We start from the raw sequence: 12,009 nt of genomic DNA on the forward strand, positions 1-12,009 counted from the left end.
GTCGAGTTTCCAGAGGAGGACTGGTGGACCCCTGAGGAGTTTGAGCACGGCGTAGACTGCGCGTGTGAGAGCTGTGCTACGGGACAGCAGTTTTGAGGCCGTGTTGAGCCCCACTACCGAGCCGAGCTGTGTACTCTGATGATTTTGATGAATTCCTGTATATACTTGATATTTGAACTTTATTCTTTTTGTGTATATATCATGCCTTCGGGCCCAAATGTATATAATCATGGTATCATCATTTGGGTATCAAGTATATGGGAATTATTTACAGGTAAATTTTAGTCTTCCGCTGATCTGATGAATTGATGTTAGAGTGTGTATGCTGTGGTGGAATACAGTATCTGATGATCCTGGCAGGTTTGGGTTAACCGGTGTTAACTCGGTCACCGCTCCGGTTCAGTGTGAACGGGGTGTGACAAACGATGGTATGTAGTAGAAGTGGAACCTACCTCTGGTGGGGATTCTGGCAAAGATGCGGGCAACTAGAACCAAGGTGAGCTCCAAACTCCTTCTTCCCCTTCTTCTTCTTCCTTCCTCTTCCTCTTTTTTCCTTTCTCTTCTCTTCCTTCCCTCTCCCATGACTTATACAAGTGAGAAATGAGGAAATGATTCTTCATTTCCACTTATGTAGTAAGTTAGGTCCTTAAGGCCGATTTGGTTAGTCCTAGTCCGACCCAAGTAGGTTAATCCGACCTTTAGGACACGTGGGCCCGTCTCCTTGGACTCCTACGAAACACAAGTCATGGGAGAAATATAGGAGGGTGCTTGTGCTCATCTGGGGCTATTCCCAATCCGGGAGGTGGGGTCCACAGGAATTTGTGCCAGTTCAGCAGCACAGATGACCACCGAATTCAGGCCCAGTTGCTTCCGGTGGCATATTTCCTGTGGTTAAGATAGTTTTCTATCTTGACTACTTGTTGTCCACTCATTAGTCTTGCACAGTTAGTTATCCTAGGTTGTGCTCATAGTTTTCTGGAAGTTTTGGTGCATGTCGGGATTCGAGTGTGGTGTGTCGGGTCACTTACCGTCTAGGATCAGGTTTGAATCCCCCCCAGTTTGATAGGCAAGTAATACACAAGTATGTGGGGTCATCTCTCCCCCTTCTGCAATGGGTAGCTGCGAGCCAAAATCCTATGGTACTTTCCCATTCTGGTCCGAGACCTATCACAACAGTTCAAATTAGATCAGGTTAGGGCACGGGTGTAACAATACTGAATGCCCTTTGTTTTAAGGTTTATAGGGATAAGTTTCCTTCAAATTAAATCCCCGATTCCCTACAAAACTTGGGGCTTCTTCTACAAGGTTTGGGATTTAGTGCCTAAGAACTCAATTTCAGTTCTTAAAACCTTAAATTCCCTAACCCTAGCTGATTTCCTAAGTGAAGCTAACTGAATTCATCAAACTACTACAACAATTGGACATCCGGAGTGTAGGGTGCTACCTTAGGTGTAGTAATTCCACTCTAATCTCCTATTCTTCTCTTCTCCTTTCTTTCTTCTTTCCTTTCCTTTGCTGCTCCACTGAATATTAGTTCAAAAATGTAGTGAACGGTATAACTTGAGTTTAAATAGTACACCCCAAATGGACCTTAAGGTCTGTTTGGATGTACACTAATAAAACCCATTTCATTTCAAGTTCAATAACAATTGGTGGACCCCACTAGTTGCTGACCTATTAGGTGGGATTTAATCAGCATTAGGACCCTTACCAACTATATAAATATGAGGGTTAGAGCTATTGGGCTTTGGGTTCCGCAAAGGAAAATACAGAATTTTCCCTGGATAGTACCACAGACAGGTCGGTGGTTAGCTACGTGACTTGCCGATGGCCTCAATTTTTTCCACCAAGCAGCCATTTTCCCTATGTTCTTAAATAAAATAGGTTCATGACCTTGGAAAAGCAAAATGGCCCATTTTCCTTCCAATTTATCTCACTTTGCACAGACCAAATTCGGTAAACTGTAATCACTGGCTAGGTATACAGTCTAGCTACCCTCAGTGCACTGCTATGACCAAACAACCGAGGTATGCAGCTGAATTATGATACGGGGTATCACAGCCTTTCAACCCACTGGGTGTGAGACCCAATCCATACCTTTTTGGCCATTTTCTTTCCATACTTGGCCAGTGGAAACTGCCAAATTATTACGCCTTCAATGCATTATATGCTGGCCCAGAATGGAACAACCAACTACCTTCAGTGTCAATCAGGTCCTGATACTTGGGCATCCGGCTACTTACGATACAAGGTGTTTGTAACACCCTGATTTTTGACCTCCAGCCTTAGAAACAAAAAGTTGATGGAGAAGGATACCTAAAGGAAAGGACACCTTATTGTGGTGTAGGGATAGTCTTAAGGATGCCCACAAGACTGAAAAAGGGTCCCACATCAGGTGGGGTACCTTAGCCAGAAGACTGGACAACAGAGGACCAAAAATGGGCAAACTGGTGTGAGAGCCTCTACCCAACTGGCCTGCCTGTTTAGGTAACAGAATGCCTAGAAACTGGTTTTTTATTGTGGCCCCACACATTTCCTTGTTGTATGCCCATTATTCTTACACTTTAATAATATTATAGCAGGGACTAAATGTAAGAAAGGATTTAAAATAACCTATTGTAGTATATATACATATAAATATATATATATATATATATATGTAATTGCATATATTATACATATAGATATAGAATATTATATATATACACTAATAGTCAAGTCAGTGGAGGGGATATAAATAGAGGGAAGGTCGGTTTAGCTTTTCTCTTTACTGCTGAGAACAGAATGAAACCAGAAAAGAAAAGAAGAAAAGAAAGAAGAGGAGAGGAAGGAGAATAAAGAGAAGAGAAGGAAAGAAGAGAGGAAGAAGAGATCAAGAGAGAGTTGAGTTTCTTGAGGCAGCAATTGGAGATTTCTGCAACCAGGTAAGAGATCTAACTTGATATTAATCTGAAATGGCAAGAAAGTTACTGAAATTTGGTGGTTTGAGTTAGCCGATTTGGATGAATTGGAGAGTCAAGGTGAAATCTGAGAAAGTTCAGCAAGGATTAAGAACTTCAAGTAAATGATATATTGTTTCTTTGATGAAAATGGAAAGAAAGCTTAAATCTGAAGGGTATGTTCACTGATTAAGGCCGAATGGGACTGGAAGACTAAGATTCTACTTAAAGTTCTTAAAATAGAGAATTAATCTAAAATTGAAGTGAAATCCCATCTTAATTTCACTATTTTATGGTTTTAGAGACACATGCACGGAATTAAAGGATGGATTCTATGCATGCGAAATTGAGGATTGATCATCAAATTGGAAGTTAAATATTGTTATTCCACCTTTGATTTATAATTTAATATGAGAAATTGGTTCAAATTGGGAGAAATCTGGAATTTCTGCTAAATCACAAGTATAACTTAAGAATTTGAATATGGAAATCATGAATGGAATAAATAAAGACCCAATACACTGTTATGAAGTGATTTGGACTTCTAAATAGAGAAGTGAAGACCGATTATAGAGTTAAATTTCTGCAGAACACTAGTAGAATCAAAATTCTACAGAAAATGAGTAACAGGCAGGAGAGCACAGGCTGGCAAGTCGTGCTAGAAGTCTCTAGCCGATTAGGCTTCCAGAGACCAGTAAGGTCATAGTGCTGACCTATAACCTAATGGGCTTACTGAGGACTTATAAAATACATAAGAGAAGGACAATATGTCCAACTACAGCAATGACAAGGGATAGTATGGCCCCTATGATGGTTTTAATATGTATAAATATTAAGATGTTACAGAAGACAATGGGATACTACCTGGGTTAAAAATTAATGAAAGGGGGTTGGGAACAGGAATGACGTTATCTAATCTAGTTTGATAATAATTATAATGTAAGTATGTTATGAATGTTGATAGAATGATACACATTGGCTTACAAACCTAAACGACCCGGTGAGGATACGCGGTAACGGGAACTCAACAGTAACAACTGTGATTTGGGTAACAAGGTGAGGGGTGCTTGACTTTATTTTTACGGAGTGTTTTCACATTATTTTCAATTTTTGCATGAATTATTTGTATGTATGATTTTTTATTGTTGTTGTTATGCATGTTGTTTGCTATCAGTATCTGTTACCTTGTGAATATGGATTAGTAAGACTGTGGACAGGTTTCTGGACTGCAGAGGTAAGTGAGATAAGCCATTGTGATTATGTGATTGTGTGTTGTGAATATGGAATGTGGCTATATGGAGGAGGTCCACAGTTGTAACTGTGGTATTGGCGATCTGAGGCACGGTGTGGCCGAGGTGTGTTTTCGGTACTGTGGACCCAGAGGTCCGTAGCATAGTTGTGATTGTGGCTCTATCGGTCTAGGGCATGGTGTGGCCAAGATTTTGTCTGGTATCGTGGGTCTAGAGGTCAGAGGATATGTGATATATGATGGAAGGTAATAATTGTAACATTGATGGTCTGAGGCACGATGTGGCTGATGTGTGTTTTCGCTACTGTGGGTTCAGAGGTTAGTATTACAATGATGGGCACCTATATATGATTGACTAGTTTGGATGCATATAGAATGCATATGGTAAGGATTCATAGACCTGGATGCTACACCCCTTACCAATAGGGGGTTAGGTACTAGCTAATCCCAAAGGGTGGTAAATTATTGAGAGTACGACGTACTGTACTCAGAGGCGGAAATAGCACGGGTGACCGAGGTGTAGGATTCTGGGACCGTAGTAGTATACAGCATGGGTGACCAAGGTGTAGGATTCCAGGACCATGGCTGTCTATTTGGGGTTACCTTTGGAGGTTTATGGGGAGACATATTATGTAGGATTCTGAGACCTATAGACTTCCACTTGCAGCGAGCTTGTATTCCTAAGTCCCAACGTGCATGGTAGGGAACGCCACCTCGTTGCGTAGAACTTATACCGAATAATGGACCTAGTAATGAAAATAGGAAAATAAAATAAATGGATTCATATGCATCATATGTCTGAGTGAAACTTGCATTTTATCTTTTGTTGTGTGTGCTTGCTTGCCCTCACCCCTCACTAGGCATTCTCGTGCTCACCCCTCTCCTTTATCTTTCTAGATGCTGAGGCAGGATGAAACTCTGGCAGTGGATGTGAGATTTGTATCTACGAGATACCAGGATGCTGTTGGACATCACTTCAGTGTTTTGGTCATTACTTTTAATGTAAATATTGATGAAACATGTAAGATGTAAACATTACACATGTGGATTTTTAACAAATGAATCTTGTATATTTGTAATTTATCACTTTAGTGCATCACTAGTGATAATTGTATGATTTATTTTAGCATACTCTGATTTCAATTGTGGTCTTGATGGTATTTGTGAAATTAAGATACTGCATCTGTGATCCTGGAGGGTTAGGCTGACTGGATGTGGATGTCCAGTGCCGCATACCTTGGCCTAAATTTTAGGCAGAGTGTGACAATGTTATAATTTCCCCCCTCCTTAAAAAAAAAATTCTCAAAATTGTATTATTTGTCTCGATTAAGGATCTCACCAAGGTACGACTTACGATTCCAAAGCATGTCGAGAATCACCATCATGGAATGACATACTCAGTTATTTGGACATGCAGGAGGCATCAGGTGATGTCCCCACTTTAGGTAACATGTCCAGCTCTATATTTGTGTGTTAGACTATCAGCCAACTTTGATTATTGACCATTTAACAACTACCCAACTAATGGCATTATTAGTAATTTAGTATCAGTTACAATTCCATTAGTCCACTTCACTTTTGATACATGTTGTGGGTTGGTCTTCTGTTTCCTTTTCAATAAATGTTACTGGAAATGCTATCCATAGGCAGTGTTGTCTAGGCATAATGTGATCTAAAAACAATAGACACTACTCTCATCTTACAAAATTAAATCATTGGCACACCATTCGACACATGGAGCCATTTCTGTCGGCGTGCCATCTGATGTTGTGTTCGTCTCAACCTCCTCTACGTTAGAAAAAATCTCTTGGTTTTAATGGTGAAAAATCCTGGCAGTGGCCGTTTTTCGACGAAATCCCCCACAAAACCTATTTTTCACTAAATTTATTGAATTTTAAGGTTCTAAAACCATGAAGGATGCCTGTGATACCATTTGTTAGGGAAATAAATTGAAGAGTCTCCCCTTCACAGTGATTAGAACACACAAACATATAGATTAATGGTATCTTTGATAATTAAGATTAATGGTATCTTTGATAATTAATGGGACACACCCGTTACATGAATCATAAATGGGAGTAGAGGAGTACATGTGTATAGGTTGAGAAGCTTTCACGAGTATTGACCACAAACCTCTATCCCTCGCACTTGAACACGAACAAAATTAGTCCTTTGTGGCCTTTTGTAGTCTCCCACATGGATTTATCCCACAACATTGTGAGCAAATTGTGTTCTCACTTTATATAACTATAAGGACCATAAAGACTACTTATAGTAACCCACCCAGCCGTAACTACTCTTAGAATAGGTGGGTTGGGTTTGTCCCTCAAAGTGGGCCAAATCACCAAATGGATCACCAGTATTAGTAGCCCAAAACCCAGCATCGAGAGTTGTAAATCTCTGGCACATTCAAGTTCTAGTTTAAATTGATACAATAAATCGATGGAGGTCGCTGTCATCGGGTCTCTGCAACTCCATTCGGACGATGTTTTTCTTATGGAGATGATCATGTAATGAAGAGTGTTCTCGGCATTGTCAAGAACAGTAGTGACTAGTTTTCATGGCTGTTTTTTTATTCTTTCTGTTATCGTCGGGTTTGCTAATCCAGGTTCCTAGTCGGAACCATTTTATCGAGGTCGACAACTTCCAGACCAATGGGGTATCGATTTTGTTTCACTCCATTCTCTACTTGACCCTCTTCTACATCTTCTTGCTTGCTATTGGATCTCACGTTTACCTTGTTTGATCTTCATTATATCAACATATATAGCATGACTAAATTTATGGTTGATTTCCTTCGTTCTTACTTGCCTAGGGTTTCTGAGTTGCTTCGCTTCCCTTGATATCTGCTAACATTGTTGCTTTTACATCTCTCTTGTTCTCTTTGCTGTCAATTGAATTCTGATATGAGTGACATGTTATCACAATGAATTTAGTTTTCATTTTATTGATTTTGTGAGATGTACTTCTTTTTCTTCCCAATTACTGTTTCAGATTGGGAATAGTTGTATTTGCATAACTATGGTCTTATTACATTACACTATGGGAACTCTTACCCATATGTTCTGTTTGAGGAAGAATACTGGCGAATTCTTCTGACTTGTAATTATTCAATGGAGGAAGCTGGAAACATATAATACTGGTTTCTATATTGGAGCTAAAACCTTAGAGATCAAAACTTACAATTTAAGGACTAAAAAATCAAAATGCGTCCAACGACAGTCTTAAATTGAGTGGTGTAGATTATCCCGTTTTCACTGTGGACCTTGTCCTGCTGGATTAGGTAGTTTAGAGAGTTGCAACAGTATTATTTCTGTCATTACAATAGGATGGTGGAATTTAAGCTTTGATTGTTCTCTGACTCTGATATTGGCATGATAACTAGTAAAAGCTTGAACTGGTTTTTTCAAGTTTTCAATTGATACAGTACTCAGGCTCTCTGCCTGAATCATTTATCTACCAGTGGTGCTATTGTCCATAAAATGCTTAGGACATGGTTAGTAGGTATTGGATTTGGATTTGCGCAAAGTTTCTCTCGTTGTTCTTGTACTCTGTAGGAAATAGGAATCAATTTGATTGTGTTTCATGACAGAGAATCGATTTGGTTCAGATGTGGTTGGATAGTAGAATGCCTCTCTCATAGGGTTTTTTTTTTTTTTTTTTTGCCTTTGTTGTTTGTAGTGTTTTTCTAATTAAATGCCACAGGGTAGTGATTTGGATGCCTGTTGGTTGCATACATATCCAACAATGCCATCCTTGAAGGTTTTGTTGTTTCTAGGAATATAAAATCCAATTATTTATGGGCCACTTCAGTAGTTCAAACAGAGCATCACCTCATGCAATTTCAGGCAGGTGGAAGTGGAGATGGGTGATGTGAACCATTAATCCAACAGTGCCACACTATAGTCTAAATAAACAAATGTACAAATCATAATTTATTGGGATGGTTAGATTTTTAATTCATTGTGATTCAACACTACCACACTACAGGCTGAATAAAAAAATATACAGAACCTGATTATATTTTCATGAAATAGGTAAGAACTGTGGTAACTGTGTTTACTAATTTATATAAATCCCATTCTTTTTCCTCTTGAAATTTTTATTGTAAACATTACCAAAACTTGTATCCTTTTTGTTCTAGTGATTTTATAGATTATCGTGTCAAATCTTAAGCCTCAGTTACAGTACAACAACAACAACAACAACAACAACAACAATCATAACCTTATCCCAACTTAATGGGATCGGCTACATGGATCCAAGATAGGAATAGCATTATAAAGAGACAACATAAGCAAGGTGAGGTGAGGTACAAAATAGGTAAACGTAGAAGTCAAAGCATCACAGGAATATGCCCTATAAGTGGTCGGCAACTCAGGTCTTTGTCCTCCACAAAACTCTATTTGTGGTCATACTACAATCTAGCCCTACCATATGCATATCTCTTTTTACCACTTCATCAATAGTTATTTTGGGCCTGCCCCTACCTCTTCTGGCTCTGTCCAATTGAATCTAATCATTCTTCCTCACTGGGACATCCATAGGTCTCCGTTAGACATGACCATAACACCTCAAGCGGTTCTCACGGAGCTTGTCTTGGATAGGGGGCGACTCCTACATCGCTTCTAATGTAATCATTTCTTACTCTATCTCTTTTGGTCTTGCCGCATAGCATCCTCAGCATTCTCATCTCTGCTACACTCAGTTTATTCAAATTACTCTTCTTGACTACCCAACACTCCACTCCATAGGTCAAGCTAGTCGTATAACTGTCCGATAAAATTTTCTCTTGAGTTTGATAGGCACACATTTGTCACATAAAACTCCCGAAGCCCCTCTCCATCTCATCCATCCCACTTTAATTCTGTAGGCAACATCGTCCTCTATATCACCTTCTTTGCTAATGATGGATCCCAGGTATTTAAAATAGTCACTCTGAGGTAGTTCCTGATCTCCAAGTTCACCACTCCATCCCCTCCACTAGTTTGGCTGAAGGGGCACATCATATATTTTGTCTTCGTTTTACTTACCATAAAACCTCTTGACTCTAAAAACGATCTCCATAGTTCCAATTTAGTATTAATCTCTTCCACTGTTCTATCAGAACAATACCATCAGCGAATAGCATACACCATGGGACTGGGTCTTGGATGTATTTGGTTAGATCATCCACAATGAGTGCAAACAAATAGGAACTTAGGGTTGATCCATGATGTAAACCAATCGAGACCGGGAATTCATTACTTTATCCCTCTATCGTTTTGACACTCGTCACCACTCCCTCATACATGTCTTGAATAATATCCACATAGTTATTCATGCCGCATCTCGTCTGTAGAATATACCAAATGAACTCTCTCGGTACTCTGTCATAGGCTTTCTCTAGGTCAATAAAGACCATATGGAGGTCCTTTTGTGGGCTTTCTCTATAATATGTCAAATAAGCATCAATTACAGTATAGTTTATTAATGTGGATTCTGGTTAGACCTTATGGTTTTTGTTATATTTTAGATTAAAAAGAGAAGGAATTTCCATTCTAGATTAGGAGATCGGACCAGCTTTCCATTTTTCACATCTTTCTAACTTTGAGTGGAGCTTTCATTCCCAAGTGAGTGAGTTTATGTTGCTGGTGTTGCTTCAAGAGCATTATTAAACATGAAATGAAATTTTCCCTTAAACTGATTTCAGCTTCTGCTGGTTTGAATTCTTATAAAACAGTAGCATAACAGAAATTTTTTTTTTTTTTCATAACTATATTTCCTCCAAGTAAAATTTAGTAGAGCTCGGTGTAATTTCTTGTTTGACAATGGTGTGAAACCAAAGACCTTTTTAACTAATGGTTTAGAATGTTCGATTAAGAATCCATATCCTGTAATTGTGGTTCAACCCCTCATTTTTAGCTCCCCATGTCAAATGAAAGTAAGAAGTTCTCTTGCCTTGTCTCTTTAATGGTCCAAGTTGGTGAAATATATTTTGACTTTCCAACCAGTTCTCAAAGCATTATATTTGACTGGTAGCAATTTGAGTTGAAGAGAAATTGGATAGTGGTGGTCTGGCTTGTCGCTATTGCCCAACTTGAGTCTCAATTGTTAGTTTTTAGCTTTAACCATTGCTGAGTTTAATTGACGAGGCACCAAAGCACTATTTTGGTCATTCTATCAAGAATGTTTCCATAGATTTTGTCATATTCTAAGAGAACATGGAAATCTTAGGGATATAGTGCATTTATCCATTTGTTAGTTTCATTAGAGATGGGGTAAGAAAAATTATTGCTTTCCACAACCTACCAATGTTAGGATATTTATCATGTTCTCTTCATGCTATCAATGAAAATCCTTAGTCTACTTTTTTGTATCTTAACATTTATAGAAGAATGAGCCCTTACTGATTGATCTGATTGAATTGCATTTAGAAATTGTATCAGACATCAGATACCTCGATTATGTGCCCTAATCTTAGCAAAAATTTCTGAACGGTGTTCACATTCAGTAGTGAATTCCACTGAGAGCATAAAAATTAATTTTCTTTGTATATGTTAATAGATAGTGAATGCCATTTTGCTGGTCACTTTTTGAAAGAATTACAGTTGATTTCTCATCTTTATTTTTATTTTTCTGTCTAATAAAGTTGATGCGGGGGGCTAGGAAACTTGGCTAGGCCATAGGGATTGGATTGTGAACATTGGTTCAATACAACAGAAGACATAAATATCAGTGGAGATGATTCAACAGACACCTCAGTGTTGACCAATCAATTTCATTGGGAATTATCAAGGATTGTTGAATCCTTATTTCTATGGATGTTGTAATCAAGTTTGGGTCACAAATTATATTAATCCTTTTTTTTTTTTTTCAAAATGTAAATTTATATTTAGTTGTTTAGCTTATTTTGATATGAAATGGAAACTCGGAGTTTTTGCATTTTGTCTTGTGTAAATTACAAACTTCTTTTTGACCTTGAGATAATGTGTGCTTCATATGTATTAGGTGGACTAGTTGATTAATAAATAAGAAATGATTACTCTTTTGAAAAAATTAAAGATGGGAGCATATCTTTTATTGCCTTAAATCACAAAAGATTCAAGTATTTGTGGGTCCCATGGCAATACATGATATTTACAATCATACAATATGGGCCCTTTAATTCAGAATTCTTATAATGGCATTTTATGTAATTATTTTGAATAATTTTACAATGCAAAATAAATAAGAAAACAAACATTTGAAAACTTTTAAGTAACATTTTACATCATATACCTTTTGAAAACAAACATTGGAAAAATTTTCAACATGGAAATTTGACATGTAAAATTTTACTTCGAAACAAATGGAGCCTGGAAGGAATTCTAGAGTAAATAGGAAACTAAGATAATATGAAAATAGAATGTAAGATATGAGAGACGTAATAGGAAATGGAAATCCTCCCATTGATTCACATAATACTCCCCCTCAAGTTGGAGTGTGGATGTCATGAACGTTCAACTTGGAAAGGAAAAAGTGGAAGGAATTCCGGCCAAGTGCCTTGGTGAAGATATCGGCCAATTGCATTCGAGAAGTAATATGGGTGGTGGAGATACAATCAGATTGGATTCTCTCATGTACAATATGGTAGTCGATGTCAATATGCTTGGTACGATTATGGAAAACGGGATTGGCAGCAATGAGCAACGCAGTTTAGCTGTCATAGTAGAGACGCTAGGGTGTAATTGGAGAAGGCCAAGATCAAGTAGCGAAGTCCGTAACCAGAGGAGCTCACAAGTTGCCATGGCCATAGACCAATTTCCAGCCTTGGCAGAGGAGTGAGACACGGTGTTCTGC

The 12,009-nt window shown here is 38.3% G+C and overlaps 2 long non-coding RNA genes across 2 annotated transcripts; both read left to right on the forward strand.

Moving 5' to 3' along the window:
• The first annotated feature begins 2,782 nt into the window (after positions 1-2,782).
• LOC122080675 lies at positions 2,783-5,317 on the forward strand. Its single transcript, XR_006140863.1, has 2 exons — positions 2,783-2,924; positions 5,086-5,317. It is a non-coding gene; the product is annotated as an uncharacterized LOC122080675 (long non-coding RNA).
• A 1,175-nt stretch (positions 5,318-6,492) lies between these two features.
• LOC122080991 lies at positions 6,493-11,116 on the forward strand. The gene is made up of 2 exons (XR_006140973.1): positions 6,493-6,847; positions 10,820-11,116. It is a non-coding gene; the product is annotated as an uncharacterized LOC122080991 (long non-coding RNA).
• Positions 11,117-12,009: the final 893 nt, after the last annotated feature.

Source organism: Macadamia integrifolia, chromosome 6 (assembly GCF_013358625.1).
Source record: "Macadamia integrifolia cultivar HAES 741 chromosome 6, SCU_Mint_v3, whole genome shotgun sequence".
NCBI lineage: Eukaryota > Viridiplantae > Streptophyta > Magnoliopsida > Proteales > Proteaceae > Macadamia > Macadamia integrifolia.